Source organism: Tursiops truncatus, chromosome 20 (assembly GCF_011762595.2).
Source record: "Tursiops truncatus isolate mTurTru1 chromosome 20, mTurTru1.mat.Y, whole genome shotgun sequence".
NCBI lineage: Eukaryota > Metazoa > Chordata > Mammalia > Artiodactyla > Delphinidae > Tursiops > Tursiops truncatus.
The window spans coordinates 9,298,149-9,318,096 of NC_047053.1; the positions used below are offsets into that span (position 1 = coordinate 9,298,149).

At 41.6% G+C, this 19,948-nt stretch overlaps 1 long non-coding RNA gene across 3 annotated transcripts in view; it reads left to right on the plus strand.

The window, feature by feature from the left end:
• LOC141277400 (uncharacterized) overlaps positions 1–19,948 on the plus strand; it is a 124,514-nt gene that overhangs the window by 37,988 nt on the left and 66,578 nt on the right. The window lies entirely within an intron of this gene.

The window sequence follows — 19,948 nt, forward strand, 5'->3', positions numbered from 1 at the left end:
CAGCGGCCATGGCTCACGGGCCCAGCCGCTCTGCGGCATGTGGGATCCTCCCGGACCGGGGCACAAATCCGTGTCCCCTGCATCGGCAGGCGGACCCTCAACCACTGCGCCACCAGGGAAACCCCCCAGAGGTATTTTGAGCCTGGTGTAAAAAGAAGGGAGAGAGAGGATTGATGGGAAAATTAGGGGTGTGTAGTCCAAATGGGAATCACCATTAACAAAGATTTAGAGGCAATAGTAAGCCTCTTATATGCAGTGATTCCTGGGCAGATTGTCCCAGTAAAAGAAGACTCGTTGCACCAGACTCTCCTGGTAGATTAGGGTGGAATTTTTTTTTATTGAAGTATAGTTGATTTATAATGTGTTAATTTCCACTGTACAGCAAAGTGCTTCAGTTATACATATATATATCTTTTTTTAATATATTCTTTTTCATTATGGTTTATAATAGGATACTGAATATAGTTCTCTGTGGTATACAGTGGGACCTTGTTGTTTATTATGGTGGAATGATTTGAAGACTGGAGTGAGTCCTTGGCCCACCCACATTCAGTCTTTTTTTTTAAAATTTTATTATTTATTTATTATTTTTGGCTGCATTGGGTCTTCGTTGCTGTGTGCGGGCTTTCTCTAGTTGTGGTGAGCAGGGGCTACTCTTCGTTGTGGTGTGGGGGCTTCTCATTGCGGGGGCTTCTCTTATTGCTGAGCACGGGCTCTAGAGCACAGGCTCAGTAGTTGTGGCTCGCGGGCTCTAGAACACAGGTTCAGTAGTTGTGGTGCACGGGCTTAGTTCCTCCGACATGTGGGATCCTCCCGAACTAGGGCTGGAATCCGTGTCACCTGCATTGGCAGGCAGATTCTTAACCACTGTGCCACCAGGGAAGTCCCCCACATTCAGTCTTGATAGTTTAATTTGGATGTCAGTGACCCCTTTTTCAATTGTCTGCTTAATTGCTTCCCATAAGTGTCCCACTGTTACTCTAACTTAAACAATTTTTCTTCTCTCTAGCCCAATCATGCTAATACTCATAATCTCAGACTCAGTCTTTTAATGTCCCTCATTCACTCCTCTTCTGAAACTCAGTCAGTCTTCAGGTTGTTTCAATCTGTACCTCACAAAGTTTCTCCAGAAAAACTTCTAAGTGGCCAGTGCAAAAATTCTGAGAGTTTATGATTTCTCGAGACTGTCTTTTATTACCCATCTGACACGGCAAGTTCTAAGCTAAAACTCCACCTCTTGCTTGGTGAGGTAGTGAGTGGGTTGCTGAAAGGTTGGCGGCAGGAGGTGATTTTTGATGGATCATACGTGTCTGTTTCTGCCTTATTAACTGTATTATGTTAACCTTATTTAAATTTCCTCAAATATTTGTGGAAAGCTGTGGGGCATAGATAAACTAAATGTGTAAGATGTTTCAAGGATTCAGACTCTCTGTATCTGTCATGTCCTTGCCATCCCACAGCCCTTACCCCAGGCCAGGGCAGGCTCCTCACGTTGAGATGACACCAATAATTTCCAGATTGGGCCTTTGGTCTCTACATTTTAAGAGTTATCTTTTTATACACTGTTTTGCTCATATGCTCTTAATCCTAGCTTTGATTCTTCCTCTCAACTGGCCCTTGATCTTCTTAGATTTGGTTATATGTTATGCTTTTTTTTTTTTTTTTAACCCTTTTAAGCACATGGGCCTGGTGGAAACAGCAGTGAATCTACAATGTCCCTTTTTGTTGTGTTCTTGGAGAAAAATGGGAGCTTTCACATGGTACATGGGTTCCAGGAGTGCTAGTCTAGCTGCACCCACTTAGGGATTCAGGCTGCTGACCTTTGCATTTGATCCTCCTATTCTGTGTTCCGAGGGATGCCCTATTACAGGTTACCTGGCCCAGATGGGCAGAAACACACTGACTAGTGCATATCAAGATGTACGTGGAGGCAACATGGCTGAGCTAGGGCTCTCTAAGGATATGGGGAAATCAGAAAACTTAGAGGCTGAGAGACCAGAGGTTAGACAGTAAAAGGGATAGAAAGACCAGAAATGTGTATAAACACAGAGGGAATGGAGTCCTGGGGGCCCTGGCCTTTGGATTAAGTGGCTCATTCATAGCGGGTATTTGAATGTTTGTCGACACGGAATGAATCTTGGAACTCTGAGGTACTATGGAACGTTTTGCAACCATGTAGGAACTATGGAACTATGGCCCCAGAGGGACCACTGCTACTCATGGCCAGGTTCGGGAGTGGAGGTGGGGACCGGCAAAAGAAACACAACTCAGTTGTTCCGCCTGCCGAACACTAACTTGCACATCCTACCAACACTTTAAACTCCTTGTATCTAAAACTGAGCACCTCATCTTTGTTCCCAAACTGGCTTCTTCTCCTGCCGTTACTGTTGCTGACAGTTGCTTCGGTTCATCAGCTTGTATCCTTTTTCCCCCCTTCTCTTCCATATCTAAAGTCTCAAGATTTTGAGAATATTTTCTAGGCAAGAGTAAGTTTTATTTTGCTACCTTCCACCTAGCAATACATACTGGACTCACTTTTATAAAATGTTAGTATTTCTGTGTCAGTACAACAGTACCCATTCCTGTGTGCTCCTGTGTGTTGCAGAAGCTTAGACCTCTGTTCTAGCTTTCTCATTCTTGCACTCAGGCATGCTGCAGTGATTTTCCTCCATCACCAGACTTTTGATTTCTCTCTTCCACTCCTGTCACCCTCATGCAGGACTTTAGCCACCTCTCTCCTTGGGTAGGCACGAATAATCTGGGCTGTTCTCTTTGCCCTTTGATCTACTTTATTAAAGATTTCTCAGTTGTTGTGGAACATTCTACAGCGATCCTATAGTGTCTATGGTGATCTCTCTTGATTTCAACTCTGTTTCCAGATATTGTTCTCTGGTTGCTGTTGTTGGTTGTTTTCTTCCCCCCCCCCCCCCCCCGCATATGTACCACATTTCTTCCCAGCAAAATGGTAACTCTCCAAAAGCAGAACCAACACTTTTGTTTAACAAATTATATTCCTACTCTACTTCATACTGATTGCTAGAGAATTCTGGAGAGCTGCCCTGCAACATGTACTGAATAAATGCTAAGTAACTTGACTTAATAGGACAGATGGGACCTCTCTGTCTTATTTCTTTTTTTTCTTTTTTTTTTTTTTGCGGTACGCGGGCCTCTCACTGCTGTGGCCTCTCCCGTTGCGGAGCACAGGCTCCGGACGCGCAGGCTCAGCGGCCATGGCTCACGGGCCCAGCCGCTGCGCGGCATGTGGGATCTTCCCAGACCGGGGCACGAACCCACGCCCCCTGCATCGGCAGGCGGACTCTCAACCACTGAGCCACCAGGGAAGCCCATCTGTCTTATTTCTTAAAGCTGCATGTGAATCTGTAATTAGCTCAACATAAAAAGAGTTTAACATTGAAAATAAAAACGCAAGGCTCAAGATTTTGACACAATCATCCGTCACACTTCCTCTCCTCCATTCACAAATTGCTGTAAAGATTCTTTGCTACAATAATGTACGAATGCTTGTTGAATTTGAAGCATCTTTGTTTACATCGTTCTAGCCAGATGGCTTAGGCTTTTAAAATCCTAAGCAACTGTTGGGCTGTTTCCTTTCTCTGGGGTCTGAGTGAAGGGGGACGTGGAGGGTAGAGGTTGTACCTTGAAGACAGGATGCAACCCCGGGAAGCACCTCATGGTGGCCTCAGCGGTGACCTCAGCCAGCAGATGGGTGTTCAGCAGATGACATCGGAGCTGGTGCAGTTGGAAATCTGAATTTTGGACCCAGGACTTTGCCAGGAGCCAGGCAAGTGGAGGATCTGAGGGCAGGAACAGTCATGGGGTCTGGGAGCTGGGGCTGGGAGGCTGGATCTGGGAAAAAGAGAAATTAAGTATTCATGGACCTCTCATCATACGTAAGACACCATGTGCAGCCCATCTGTAACCAGCAGAAGGAAAATACAGGCCCTTTTGGACACTCTCGTTTTATTCACAGGCAGACAAAGTGTTCCAGAGTTCTTCCGCCAGCTCTGAGGTTTCCACAGCTTGCCTGTTTCTCTTGGCTTTATGAGTACCGGGAGGCTCCCCCATCTAGTACTGCTTGGTAGCCAGCAGGTGGCGCTCAAAGGTCAAAGTAGGCTAAAGAGCCTTCCTGGATTTGCCAGTTACCTTATGAAGATAGAGAACAAATAACCAAGAAGAGGTCGGTTCCATTCCTACCCGTCCCCCACTCCATCTCCCTCCCTTTCCCCAACCCCCATTGCTAGGTACAGAGGGTCAGTCCGTGTAAATATAACCAGGCCATTGAGTTGGAATCTTGGAGTACAAATACTTTTGAGCTGATGAAAAAATCGCTACTATGTAAATAGGTTAGGCTGAGGCAAGCCTTGCCCCAGTGTCAGGACTGCTGACCCCAGAGCCCATCCCAAGGCTGCAGGGAGATGAAGAGGGTGCCTTTAGGGTGGCCTCCAGTGTCCAAGGCCAGAACACACCCAGAGAGGGTGCTCTACGAAAGCCCCACTGAACCCTAAATGCCTGTGCCCTTGTAGCCAGCACTCTCCTTCTGTCCATTCTAAGTGCTGCCAGCCACCCTGGGTGGGCAAGCAGGATAGAGGGTGGACTCAGAGGGGTGGGGGGGAGAAGGGAAAGAGGAAGGGTGCAGCCAGGAGCAGGGCTGTTCGGAGGGCAGGGCCAGCAGCTGGGTTATAAATGAACCCTGCTAGGGCAGCGACCACAGCCCGGGTGAGAAGCTCCCAGTGACACCTGGCATCCCTCCCTTCCTCTCACGTTCTGCCCAGAGTTTGTCAGGCCCTTTGCTCCCTAGAGAGCCTAGACTCAGAGGGGCCTTTCCCTGTGTGTGGGCTGCAACCTACAACCTACAGATGCCTGCCCAGAGAGCTGGGGAGCAGAGTTAAGGGGCCGGCTGGAGATCATCCAGATGCACGGAGAAAAAGACATCTTTTCCTTCCTTACCTCACTCATTTAATATTTACTGAGTACCGGGACTTGCGTGGTGGTCCAGCGGTTAAGACTTCGCACTCCCAATGCAGGGGGCCTGGGTTTGATCCCTGGTCAGGGAACTAGATCTCACATGCATCTTTAGTCCCCCGCAACTAAAGATCCTGCACAGGGCAATGAAGATCCCGCGTGCTGCAACTAAGGCTCAGCGCAGCCAAATAAATGAATAAATACATTTTTTTAAATTTACTGAGCACCAATCACATGCCTGGCCCTTCTCTAAGCCTTACATGATGGGGGTGGAGGAATGGGGAGGGAGCAAAAAAAGTGAATTAAGACATGCCTTCTGAACTGTCATGTGTGTGGAAAAGTCAACCTCAGGTACTGACATAGGAGGGCTCGAGGTATGGAATACTCAGGTTACTTCTGTTTGTCACGTCCGGGGAGTGTTACACATGGAGGAGACCCACAACCTGGTTTTGTTCCTAGGGACGGAGGGAACAGCAAGTACAAAGAGAAGGAAGTGTGAGAATGTTTGCTGGAGGGTGGGAGGTGGGGATGGGATGATACAGGGCAAATAATTCCAGGATGGTTAAGTGCCCTACTCAAGCGATTCACTCCTCACAGATGAGGCACAATGTCCGTCGGTCTCGGAGGAATTGTTTCTTAACTGAGAAGAAGGCGGCTCAAGTCCAGATAATGGTGGAAATTCAGGCATCAGGAGTGTGTGTGTCTATGGCCCAAGGTCAGGGTGAGCAGGATAGATTGGGTAGAGAGGTCTTTGCCCTTTTTCTTGCCTTTATTATTCCTCCCCAGTCACAAATGCCTCTCTTCAGCTCCCTAGTTAAGGGTGGATCTGCCTCTGCAGGGACCAGCATTGTACACTTGGATGACGTGTCTCTGATCAGCGATGTCCAATGGCTTCCTCTCTCCTTCTCAGATCCTGGCGCTGGAGCAGCGCCATATCTCTCTGGCTCCCAGCCTCCGCTTCTTGGCTTTGCTCTGAGCGTCGTCCCCAGAGAGCTGTGTTTCTACCACTGTTACCAGGAGATCATGCCTACCAGAGCCAAGCTGGGTGCCCAGAGCACCAGCATCAATTCTGGGGCCACAGCTGGAACTGGACCACCATGGCCAGTGTCATGAGTATCTTGGCTTGGTTCTTTGACATAGGTTCTAACAGTTTAGGTCAGGAGGTCAGATCCTGGATGGAAGAAGGAATGTCTGAATGTTTTCCACCAGCCTGGACTAATTCTCACCCTCATGGAAGCACTGGTGCTTCAGAATGGTCCAGCTTTATCTCTAAGCAGCCTGCTTCCCCAGTGAGTGCTGCGAATTTTGAGTGACCCTCCGCCTCCTCCTCTGAATTGCCAAGAGGAAGTGGATTGAAGTATAGCCAGGCAACCCAAGTGCGCTGATCCAGGTGTGCTATAGCCATTGCTCCAATTCCCCCAGGCGTTGCCTTTAGCAGGTCCCTGATGCTAGCGGTAATCGAAGCCTGCCCAGTGCCAGGGAAGCATTGAGAGGCTGAGCACTGCCCAGGGAGCTCCACTCCCAGCCTGAAGGGAAAACCCTAAGGATACACTGGGACTGGGAAAGGGAAAAGGGTGGAGGGGTATCTCTGGCAGAGTTAACAACTAAGCAAACAAGCTTATGCACTGTATTTAATATTTTCAACACCATCAGAATCACTTTTTATTTCTACTGAAAGAGGAAGCTGAATCTTAAATTGTTCATCTTAAACCTCCAAGACAAACTGGGCTGTTATGAGATTTGAAAACAAACAAAGCCCTGTTAAGAAAAACTGAAAAAAAAAAAAAAAAGAAAAACTGAATAAGCTTACTGTCGGGTGTTTTTACATTAATTGATACACATCTTTAAATGTCATTAATCTGAAACAACTAACAGAGGCTCCTTAATGTCCATGAAGAAAAGAGTAAACTATTACTTTTTTAATATTATTCTGACATTAGAAAAAGTATTCTCTTCCTAAAAGAAAAAAAATGCTTTTTATACCGAGGAACCGAGAAATATATTTGCTTAGAAATTAATTTTTTTCCTTTAATATGTAATCTTGCCAGGAAGCAAGATACAAGTTTTGCAACATTCTTAAAAGAAACACTTATAATTTTAGATCGTATTCCTCCTTAGGTTAAAAGGTAGGAGGCTTGGGTTTTGTTTTTTGTTTTTGTTTTTTTTTTAAACAAAGAATTGCTTTATTAACACAAACACACAAACTATAAAGCACTAAAATTTAAATATCTAAGTCATAGCAAACAGGTGACAATTCAACATCCAGGGTCGACCAAATGCTTGTCAGAGCAACAGATAAGACTCCCAGGGTGGGACCTCCCAGGTGGTGCAGTGGTTAAGAATCCGCCTGCCAATGCAGGGGGCACAGGTTCGATCCCTGGTCTGGGAAGATCCCACATGTCGTGGAGCAACTAAACCCGTGCGCCACAACTACTGAGCCCGCGTGCCACAACTCCTGAAGCCCGCACGCCTAGAGCCCATGCTCCGCAACAAGGGAAGCCACCACGATGAGAAGCCCACACACCGCAACAAAGAGTAGACCCCGCTCACCGTGCAACTAGAGAAAGCCCGCGCACAGCAACGAAGACCCAATGCAGCCAAAATTAAATCTTTTTTTTTTTTTAAACTACTAGTCAAGCCAAGAGACGGGACTAGATTCAAAAGTACAAGAGGAAAAAAGTCAAAGAAAGAGAATCGCAGACATTAGAGTTAGCAAAACAAAGACTGTAAAATAATGGATTCATGTGTTGAAGAAAATAGGTGAAATGATAAAAAATTTCACCAGAAAACTGTAATCAGTAAAAATGAATCAAATGGCAACTCTAGAGCTGAATGATGCAACAGCTGAGATAACGATTTCAATTAGGTAGATTTATAGCAAATAAACTGAGCATAAAATTGGATTAATATGTAAAGCAATTATACTCCAATAAAGATGTTTAAAAAAATTGGATTAATAAACCAGAAAACAGGTCAATAGAAAATAACATAGTAGAGAAAGAAGGAAAAATAGAAAATAAAGAGCATAGTTATGTTGAACACAGTTAGAACACATGTTCTAACATGTGGAATTCTAGAAGAAAAGAGAATTAGGCAAAAGCAATTTGAAGAGATAATGGCCAAAAATTTCTCAAAACTGAGTAAAGATATCAACCCAGAGATTCAAGAATCTCTGTGAACCCCAAGCCCCCAAGCAGAATAAGTACAAAGAAAACTACTGCCAGGCTTATAATAGCAAAAGTGCTAAAACAAACAAAAAATAGAAAACTATAAATGCAGCCAGAGGGGGAAAAAAGATAACTAAAGGAACAATAGCTGAGGTGTCATCTCCATTTCCCAACAAAAATGAGGGAACCAGAAGACAACAGAATGCTATATTTTTAAAATTTATTTATTTATGTATTTATGGCTGTGTTGGGTCTTCGTTTCTGTGCGAGGGCTTTCTCCAGCTGTGGCAAGCGGGGGCCCCTCTTCATCGCGGTGTGCGGGCCTCTCACTATCACGGCCTTTCTTGCTGCGGAGCACAGGCTCCAGACGTGCAGGCTCAGTAATTGTGGCTCACGGGCCCAGACACTCTGCGGCATGTGGGATCTTCCCAGACCAGGGCTCGAACCCGTGTCCCCTGCATTGGCAGGCAGACTCTCAACCACTGCGCCACCAGGGAAGCCCCCCAGAATGATATTTTTAAAGTGCTAGGAGAAAATAACTTTCAAAATATCCTTCAAAAATACAAAGTAAAGATATTTTTAGACAAACAAAAAACAGAGAATTCATCACTGTCATATCTGCTCAAAAACAATACTAAAAGGAGTTTTTTAAGCAGTAAGGAATGGTTCCAAATAGGAACACAAAAATATAAGAAGAGGGCTTCCCTGGTGGCGCAGTGGTTGAGAGTCCGCCTGCCGATGCAGGGGGCACGGGTTCGTGCCCCGGTCCGGGAGGATCCCACGTGCCGCGGAGCAGCTGGGCCCGTGAGCCATGGCCGCTGGGCCTGCGCGTCCGGAGCCTGTGCTCCACAGCGGGGGAGGCCACAGCAGTGAGAGGCCCGCATACAGAAAAAAAAAAAAAAAATATATATATATATATATAAGAAGAGTATACACACACACACACACACACACACACACAGGAATATTATTCAGCCATGAGAAGGAATGAAATTCTGCCATTTGTGACAACATGGATGGTCCTAGAGGGTGTTATGCTAAGTGAAATAAGTCAGAGAAAAACAAATGCTGTATGATTTCACTTATATGTGAAATCTAAAAACGCTGAACTTGTAGAAACAAAGAGTAGAATGGTGGTTACCAAGGGTGGGGGGGGATGGGGAGATGTTGGTCAAATGTACAAACGTCTAGTTAGAAGATGAATAGGTTCTGGGGACGTAATGCACAGCACTGTGATTATAGATAATCATACGGTACTATATATATACGTGAAAGCTGCTAAATGAGCAGGTCTTAAATGTTCTCACCACGTAAAAGAAATGATAACGACGTGACGTGGTGGAGGTGTCAGCTAACACTACTGGTGTTATTTGTTATAGCAGGCTGAACAGACCAAGACATTTTCATTTCCCAAACCAGCATCAGTTGTGTTCCTGAGGCAGATTGAATGAAGATGCTGAAAGAATTAAGTATTTTCATCTCTAAAGGACATCTTTGTGATTAAAGGTCCCAATGATCAGAAGCTTACAGTCCTAATAATAAGGGGGGAGGGGAACACATTTTAAATTATATAGAATAAACCTTAATCTTAGGAACAACAAAATAAGTTCTAATGAAATGCAAAAAAATCCACTCATTTTATTAGAGAACTAAGAATGACTAAGAACTAAGGAAAAGGAAAATATTTGTTTCCCTCGCAATCTCTCTTTCCTTTCATGTCAATAAACAAGTGAGAAAACTGGAGCATGGTATACACAAAACTTATTGATGAAACATCATGTGTACTTAAAGAATCATGCAACCTGTCAATACTGTGCATGTATAATGGGACTAGCAGAAGAAAGAAAGGAAGGGAGAGAGGGAGGGAGGAAGGAAGGAAGGGAGGATAAATATTTACCAAATGATAGAAATATAGAGATTTATTGTTCTGACAATGAAGTGACCAGTGGAATGTTAGCAAAGCCATTCAGTAGTGAACTTACTGAGTAGACTCTACAGGTGGGTCTCACTGAACATCTCACTGAGTGTCTTCGCTTCTGATTATCTCCATTAGGTGAAATTCCACAGTTAAGTGGGCATCCGAGAAAGGGAGTCATGCTCCTGGCATCCATTTCATTAGAGGTAAACCTCCCTTGCACCCCTTTTCCTGAAGAAGCTCCCTCTCCCCAGCTTAGACATGGTGTTACCCCCTCACTAGAGAAGACCCCATATGCAAAAAGATAATAATTGTCCCTCAGACCCACTCCCCATCACATGATAGGCTAGGAATCGGGGAGTCTCACTGAATGTGGAGAGTCACGACTGTCATTCTGCTTTTTTAGAGTTGGAGTTGACCACTGCCTAACATTGCATTTAAAAACTGCTAAGCCAAGCTCCAAACGCTTTGTTTCAAAGACTGTTACGTAAGAGAATGTTCATTTGTATCAAAAACAGTTATGTACCATTGCCTGTATCTTAAGTTATTTAGACAGTTGGGTTGTTGCCTGGAAAGAGAGTTCAGAGGAACTTTATCTTCTGACTCTCCCCATTAGGTGAAATTCTGTAGTTGAGTGGATATCCAAGAAAGGGAGTCACGCGCCTGGTATCCGTCCCAATAGAGATGAACCTCCCTTTCCCTCCTTTCCTGAAGAAGCTGCTCTTCCCTGGCTTAGACACGATGTAACCGCCTCACTAGAGGAAGACGCCATGCAAGAAAGCAAACCATAACTTCCCTCAGGACCTACTCCTCAACAAGAGCCAGTAATCAGAATGGGATCCCAGCATTCAGCGACATGTAAATGGAAAACACATGTACATGTGACAGCAGATTCTGAAAAAGAAAGTTTGCATATTAAGAAGATTAGAGACATTTTGTTTGTTAATGTCAATACAAATCCAAGGACTTTTCTGGGAAGTGGATTTTGAGGACCACCAGCCAAGGGAAGAGGAGTATTATTTTACATCAGGCTGAAATTGTCAATCTAGATGGATTTAACAGAGCTTCTGAGTTCGGGGTGTTTTTTGGCACATCTGGGTGTGATTCTAGCAGATACATTGGGCCGCAAACTGCCAGATACAGTTCTGGATGATACAAAGGAAGCTTAGATGCCATAAAGCCCTTGGCATTTTGCACAGGAAGAAACTAAGACCTGGAGACATAACAATGCTGAGTTAGTTCCATTATATATATATCCCCTTCGTTCACACGCCATGTCCCTTTATAGGACCCCAAATTTTCTCCGCTCCCTGAAATTGAGAAACACATCAGTATGGGAAGCGCTAGTTCTTTTAAATGAGTTTTACTGGCTCTCCTAAAAAACAAAAATATGTTACTCAAGAAGACATCTGGAGGCTGTACAATGACCATGTGCTTTATTTAATCTGCTCTGTGATTTTTAATTTCAATAGTAGCCTCCATATAAAGTAAAAGTACTCAATTACCTCAACTTTGATTTAGATTAAGGTATCATAAGCAATTAAGAATTTTAGAAAAGACATTTAAACTGATACCATGAAACATAATCATCATGGAAAAGAAGCATTTGTCAGAAAAATAGGCCATCTTAAAACTTTCTACCCAGATAGTATGGTGGAATAACTCATAGCTACACAAAGTTTTCAATTTTATCTGACTTGTAAGAACTCGTTTATAAAGATTTTTTATTTAAATCATACCAATTTAGGGCTTCCCTGGTGGCGCAGTGGTTGAGAGCCCGCCTGCCGATGCAGGGGACACAGGTTCGTGCCCCGGTCCGGGAGGATCCCACATGCCACGGAGCGGCTAGGCCCGTGAGCCATGGCTGCTGAGCCTGCGCGTCCGGAGCCTGTGCTCTGCAACGGGAGGGGCCACAGCAGTGAGAGGCCCGTGTACGGCAAAAAATCAATCAATCAATCAATCAATCAATAAATCATACCAATTTAGTTGAATACGCACGTATACTTTTATATATTCTTTTTATTTATTTATTTATTTGGTTGTGCTGGGTGTTAATTGCAGCTCGTGGGCTCCTTAGTTGCGGCTCACCAGCTTCTTAGTTGCAGTATGTGGGCTCCTTAGTTGCAGCTCCAGGGCTCTTTTTTAGTTGCGGCTCGCCAGCTCCTTAGTTGTGGCATGCGGGCTCCTTAGTTGTGACACATGAACTCTTAGTTGTGGCATGCATGTGGGACCTAGTTCCCTGACCAGGGGTTGAATCCGGGCCCCCTGCATTGGGAGCACGGAGTCCTATCCACTGCACCACCAAAGAAGTCCCTATATATTCTTAAGTAACAGTGTAATGTAACTTATCTGACCTATAAAGCAAGTGTAGGGAATTTAGAAAGTTACATTTATTTTAGTCTTTTAAAAAGACATATGTAAATTCTTGCATAAACTTAAATATCATTTTGTATTTTTATTTCACACTCTGGAAAATTCCAGGACATAATGTAGAGCCACCTTCTACCCAAAATTTACAAAGCAATTAAATCTATCAAAGGGTTTGCCTTGACTTGAAATTTAGAGTGATTAAAATATGATTCTCTCATTTTTCTTTTGCTGATTAATAGTAAGTTCTTCTATGTCTTAATTAAAAGTCTCAGTATCAAGTGTTGAAGGCTTCTTATGACCACTAATAGTTGGCCTAATGTAAATTCACGTATTTTTTCTTTAGCTTATAACTTAGCAAGGCTGAGTAAAAATTTCCCTTTTAGTCATCCAAAAACTTTGGAGAGATAGAAAGAATGTATTTTGAAGTAAGAATACTGAGTAAAGGGACTTCCATTGTGGTGCAGTGGTTAAGAATCTGCCTGCCAGTGCAGGGGACACAGGTTCAATCCCTGGTCTGGGAAGATCCCACATGCCGTGGAGCAGCTAAACCCGTGCGCCACAACTACTGAGCCCATGTGCCACAACTACTGAAGCCCGTGCACCTAGAGCCCATGCTCTGCAACAAGAGAAGCCACCGCAATGAGAAGCCCGCGCACCGTAACAAAGAGTAGCCCCCACTCGCCGCAGCTAGAGAAAGCCCGCACGCACAGCAATGAAGACCCAACGCAGCCAAAAAAAAAAAAAAAGAATACTGAGTAAATTTTTTATTAATAACAGTTGTTTTGCACGGTTAACTTATATGGGTTTTATTTTTCTCATCCATATATAATATTTATCTTCTTAAATTGAGGTATTTACAATATTACATTTACAATATTTACAATATTTATACAATATTTATATTATAAATATAATATTATAAATAAATTTATACAATATTACATTAGTTTCCTGTATATATATAACATAGTTATTCAAAATGTTTATAGATTATAATTCCATTTATAGTTACTATAAAATATTGGCTTTATTCCCTGTGCTGTACAATATATCCTTGTAGCTCATTTATTTTATACATAGTAGTTTGTACCTCTTAAATCCCTACCCCTATCTTGCCCCTCCCACCTTCCCTCTCCCTATTGATAGCCACTAAGTTTGTTCTCTATATCTGTGAATCTGTTTCTTTTTTGTTATATTCATTAGTTTGCTTTATTTTTTAGATTCAACATATAGGTGATATATTTGTGTTTCCCTGACATTTCACTAAGCCCAATACCCTCCAGGCCCATCCATGTTGTTGCAAATGGCAAAATTTCATTCTTTTTTATGGCTGAGTAATATTCCATCGTGTATATATACCACATCTTCTTTATCTATTTGTTTATTGATGGGCACTTAGGTTGCTTCCATATCTTGGTTATTGTAAATAATGCTGCTGTGAACATTGGGGTGCATGTATCTTTTCAAATTAGTGTTTTCATTTTCTTTGGATATATACCCAGGAGTGGAATTACTGGATCATATGGTAGTTCCATTTTTAGTTTTTTGAGGAACGTCCAGTATGTAATATTTATCTTTTAACTAAATTTCTATAACTTAATTGAGTAATATATTTTTTTACTTAAAAATACCCTTTTAAACGTGAAAACCATAATAAGACTCTGTCCCTTTGAGGCCAGTTTAATTACAGATGTAATATATTTGTGGAAGGTAATGAGTATAATTAATGACTTGGTTCTCTTTTCAAAGACTGTGAAGTTTTTTTTTTGTTTTTTTTTAACATCTTTATTGGGGTATAATTGCTTTACAATGGTGTGTTAGTTTCTGCTTTATAACAAAGTGAATCAGTCATACATAAACATATGTTCCCATATGTCTTCCCTGTTGCGTCTCCCTCCCTCCCACCCTCCCCATCCCACCCCTCCAGGCTGTCACAAAGCACCGAGCCAATATCCCTGTGCCATGCGGCTGCTTCCCACTAGCTATCTACCTTACTGCGTTTGTTAGTGTGTATATGCCCATGACTCTCTCTCGCCCTGTCACAGCTCACCCTTCCCCCTCCCCATAACCTCAAGTCCGTTCTCTAAGAGGTCTGCGTCTTTATTCTTGCTTTACCCCTAGGTTCTTCATGACATTTTTTTCTTAAATTCCATATATATGTGTTAGCATACGGTATTTGTCTTTTTCTTTCTGACTTACTTCACTCTGTATGACAGACTCTAGGTCTATCCACCTCATTACGAATAGCTCAATTTCGTTTCTTTTTATGGCTGAGTAATATTCCATTGTATATATGTGCCACATCTTCTTTATCCATTCATCCGATGACGGGCACTTAGGTTGTTTCCATGTCCTGGCTATTGTAAATAGAGCTGCAATGAACATTTTGGTACATGACTCTTTTTGAATTTTGGTTTTCTCAGGGTATATGCCCAGTAGTGGGATTGCTGGGTCATATGGTAGTTCTATTTGTAGTTTTTTAAGGAACCTCCATACTGTTCTCCATAGTGGCTGAACCAATTCACATTCCCACCAGCAGTGCAAGAGTGTTCCCTTTTCTCCACACCCTCTCCAGCATTTATTGTTTCTAGATTTTTTGATGATGGCCATTCTGACTGGTGTGAGATGATATCTCATTGTAGTTTTGATTTGCATTTCTCTAATGATTAATGATGTTGAGCATTCTTTCATGTGTTTGTTGGCAGTCTGTATATCTTCTTTGGAGAAATGTCTATTTAGGTCTTCTGCCCATTTTTGGATTGGGTTGTTTGTTTTCTTGTTATTGAGCTGCATGAGCTGCTTGTAAATTTTGGAGATTAATCCTTTGTCGGTTGCTTCATTTGCAAATATTTTCTCCCATTCTGAGGGTTGTCTTTTGGTCTTGTTTATGGTTTCCTTTGCTGTGCAAAAGCTTTGAAGTTTCATTAGGTCCCATTTGTTTATTTTTGTTTTTATCTCCATTACTCTAGGAGGTGGGTCAGAAAGGATCTTGCTTTGATTTATGTCATAGAGTGTTCTGCCTATGTTTTCCTCTAAGAGTTTGATAGTTTCTGGCCTTACATTTAGGTCTTTAATCCATTTTGAGCTTATTTTTGTGTATGGTGTTAGGGAGTGATCTAATCTCATACTTTTACATGTACCTGTCCAGTTTTCCCAGCACCACTTATTGAAGAGGCTGTCCTTTCTCCATTGTACATTACTGCCACCTTTATCAAAGATAAGGTGTCCATATGTGCATGGGTTTATCTCTGGGCTTTCTATCCTGTTCCATTGATCTATCTTTCTGTTTTTGTGCCAGTACCATACCGTCTTGATGACTGTAGCTTTGTAGTATAGTCTGAAGTCAGGGAGCCTGATTCCTCCCGTTCCTTCTTTCGTTCTCAAGATTGCTTTGGCTATTCGGGGTCTTTTGTGTTTCCATACAAATTGTGAAATTTTTTGTTCTAGTTCTGTGAAAAATGCCAGTGGTAGTTTGATAGGGATTGCATTGAATCTATAGATTGCTTTGGGTAGTAGAGTCATTTTCACAATGTTGATTCTTCCAATCCAAGAACATGGTATATCTCTCCATCTATTTATATCATCTTTAATTTCTTTCATCAGTATCTTATAATTTTCTGCATACAGGTCTTTTGTCTCCTTAGGTAGGTTTATTCCTAGATATTTTATTCTTTTTGTTGCAATGGTAAATGGGAGTGTTTTCTTGATTTCACTTTCAGATTTTTCATCATTAGTATATAGGAATGCCAGAGATTTCTGTGCATTAATTTTGTATCCTGCCACTTTACCAAATTCATTGATTAGCTCTAGTAGTTTTCTGGTAGCATCTTTAGGGTTCTCTATGTATAGGATCATGTCATCTGCAAACAGTGACAGCTTTACTTCTTCTTTTCCAGTTTGGATTCCTTTTATTTCCTTTTCTTCTCTGATTGCTGTGGCTAAAACTTCCAAAACAATGTTGAATAATAGTGGTGAGAGTGGGCAACCTTGTCTTGTTCCTGATCTTAGTGGAAATGCTTTCAGTTTTTCACCATTGAGGATGATGTTTGCTGTGGGCTTGTCATATATGGCCTTTATTATGTTGAGGAAAGTTCCCTCTATGCCTACTTTCTGCAGGGTTTTTATCATAAATGGGTGTTGAATTTTGTCAAAAGCTTTCTCTGCATCTATTGAGATGATCATATGGTTTTTCTCCTTCAATTTGTTAATATGGTTTATCACATTGATAGATTTGCGTATATTGAAGAATCCTTGCATTCCTGGAATAAACCCCACTTGATCATGGTGTATGATCCTTTTAATGTGCTGTTGGATTCTGTTTGCTAGTATTTTGTTGAGGATTTTTGCATCTAGGTTCATCAGTGATATTGGCCTGTAGTTTTCTTTCTTTGTGACATCCTTGTCTGGTTTTGGTATCAAGGTGATGGTGGCCTCGTAGAAGGAGTTAGGGAGTGGTCCTCCCTCTGCTATATTTTGGAAGAGTTTGAGAAGGATAGGTGTTAGCTCTTCTCTAAATGTTTGATAGAATTCGCCTGTGAAGCCATCTGGTCCTGGGCTTTTCTTTGTTGGAAGATTTTTAATCACAGTTTCAATTTCAGTGCTTGTGATTGGTCTGTTCATATTTTCTATTTCTTCCTGATTCAGTCTTGGCAGGTTGTGCATTTCTAAGAAATTGTCCATTTCTTCCAGATTGTCCATTTTATTGGCATAGGGTTGCTTGTAGTAATCTCTCATGATCTCTTTTATCTCTGCAGTGTCAGTTGTTACCTCTCCTTTTTCATTTCTAATTCTATTGATTTGAGTCTTCTCCCTTTTTTTCTTGATGAGTCTGGCTAGTGGTTTATCTATTTTGTTTATCTTCTCAAAGAACCAGCTTTTAGTTTTATTGATCTTTGCTATTGTTTCCTTCATTTCTTTTTCATTTATTTCTGATCTGATTTTTATGATTTCTTTCCTTCTGCTAGCTTTGGGGTTTTTTTTGTTCTTCTTTCTCTAATTGCTTGAGGTGCGACTGTGAAGTTTTAAGATGTCATTTTCTTCTGACAATTATTTCCTTTTCTTCCAGCCTAAAGAGAATCTTTCCTAAAGACTGTTGTATCTAAAGCACCATCAATTTTGGTCTTATCTCTACCTAGCCCCGGCCCAGCTAGTCTTTGCACTTTCTTATCTTAGGTTTTTACAGAGCACTTACTAATTTCTTATAATTAAACAAAACAGAAACTCTGTTTAATTTGGAAGATTTCATGACCTTTATAATATCTCTGATTCAAAGATGCTTTCTGAAGGAAATTATTTTTCTTTGTTATCCTTGGAGTACATATAGTACCAATCTTTGGGGGACTGCCAACTTTGGCAAACATACTGTTTGTTTTTTTTTTAATTGAAGTATAGTTGATTTACAATATTGTGTTAGTTTCAGGTGTGCAGCATAGTGATTCATGTTCTTTTTTTTTGCCGATTATATTCCATTATAGGTTATTAAAAGATATTTAGTATAATTCCCTGTGCTATACAGTAAATCCTTGTTGCTTATCTATTTTACGTATAGTATTTTCTGCCTTTTAATCCCATACTCCTAATTTGTCCCTCCCCAGCTGCCTCTGGCTGAGTAATATTCCACTGTATGTGTGTGTATGTCTTAAGCCAATCGTCTGCTGTTCAGCACTTGGGTTGTTTCCTGTCTTGGCTATTATAAATAGTACTGCTATGAACATTGGGGTGCATGCATCCTTTTGAATTAGAGCTTTCATTTCTTCCAGGTATATACCCAGGAGTGGAATTGCTGCACTGTATGGTAGCTCTATTTTTAGTTGTTTAAGGAATGTCCATACTGTTCTCCATAGTGGCTGCACCAATTTACATTCCCACCAACAGTGCAAGAGGGTTCCCTTTTCTCCACACCCTCTCCAGCATTTATTATTTGTAGGCTTTTTTTTTTTTTTTTCGGTACGCGGGCCTCTCACTGTTGTGGCCTCTCCCGTTGCGGAGCACTGGCTCCGGACGCGCAGGCTCAGCGGCCATGGCTCACGGGCCCAGCCTCTCCGCGGCATGTGGGATCTTCCCAGACCAGGGCACAAACCCGTGTCCCCTGCATGGGCAGGCGGACTCTCAACCACTGCGCCACCAGGGAAGCCCTATTATTTGTAGACTTTTTGATGACATCCATTCTGACTGGTGTGATGTAATACCTCATTGTGATTTTGATTTTCATTTCTTGAATAATTAACAATGTTGAGCATCTTTTCATGTGCCTGTTGGTCATTTGTGTGTTTTCCTTGGAGAAATATTTATTTAGGTCTTCAGTCCATTGTTTTCTAAAGTCTTTATTGAATTTGTTACAATATTGCTTCTATTTTATATTTTGGTTTTTTGGCTGCGAAGCATGTGAGATCCTAGCTCCCTGACTAGGGATCAAACCCACACCGCCTGCACTGGAAGGCGAAGTCTTAACCACTGGACCTCCAGGGAAGTCCCTTTGGTCCATTTTTTGAATTGGTTTGTTTGCTTTTCAGATATTGAGTTGTATGAGCTGTTTTTATATTTTGGATATTAACCCCTTGTTGGCCACATTGTTTGCATATATTTTCTCCCATTCCATATGTTGTCTTTTCATTTTGTTGACCATTTTCTTTGCTGTGCAAAAGCTTTGAAGTTTGATTAGGTCCCATGTGTTTATTTTTCGTTTTATTTCTTTTGCCTTGGGAAACTGATCTAAGGAAATATTGCTGTGATTTATGTCTAAGAATATTTTACCTATGCTCTCTTTTGGGAGTTTTAAAGTGTCATGTCTTATATTTAGGTCTTTAAACAATTTTTAGTTTATTTTTATATATGGGGTGAGGAAGTGTTCTAATTTCATTGATTTACCTAAAGCTATCCAGCTTTCCCAACACCACTTGTTGAAGAGACTGTCTTTTCTCCATTGTATAGGCTTGCTTCCTTTGTCGTAGATTAATTAACCATAGGTGTGTGGGTTTATTTCTGGGCTCTCTACTCTGTTCCATTGACCTATATGTCTGTTTTTGTGCCAAAACCACGCTGTTTTGATTACTAAAGCTTTGTAGTATAGTCTGAGGTCTGGAAGGGTTATGTCTCCAGCTTTGTTCTTTTTCCTCAGGATTGCTTTGGCAATTCTGGGCCTTTTGTGGTTCCATGTAAATTTTAGGATTATTTGTTGTAGTTCTGTGAAAAGTGTCATTTATATTTTGATAGGGATTACGTTAAATCTGTAGATTGCTTTGGGTAGTATGGCCATTTTAACAATATTAATTCTTTCAATTTAAGAGAATATTCAATGGGATATCTTTCCATTTCTTTGAATCGTATTCAGTTTCCTTTATCAATGTTTTATAGTTTTCAGCATATAGGTATTTCACCTCCTTGGTTAAGTTGATTCCTAGGTATTTTATTTTTCTGACATGATTTTAAATGAGATTGTTTTTTGCTTGCTCTTTATGATATTTCATTATTAGTGTAAGGAAATGCAACAGATTTATGTATATTAATCTTGTAT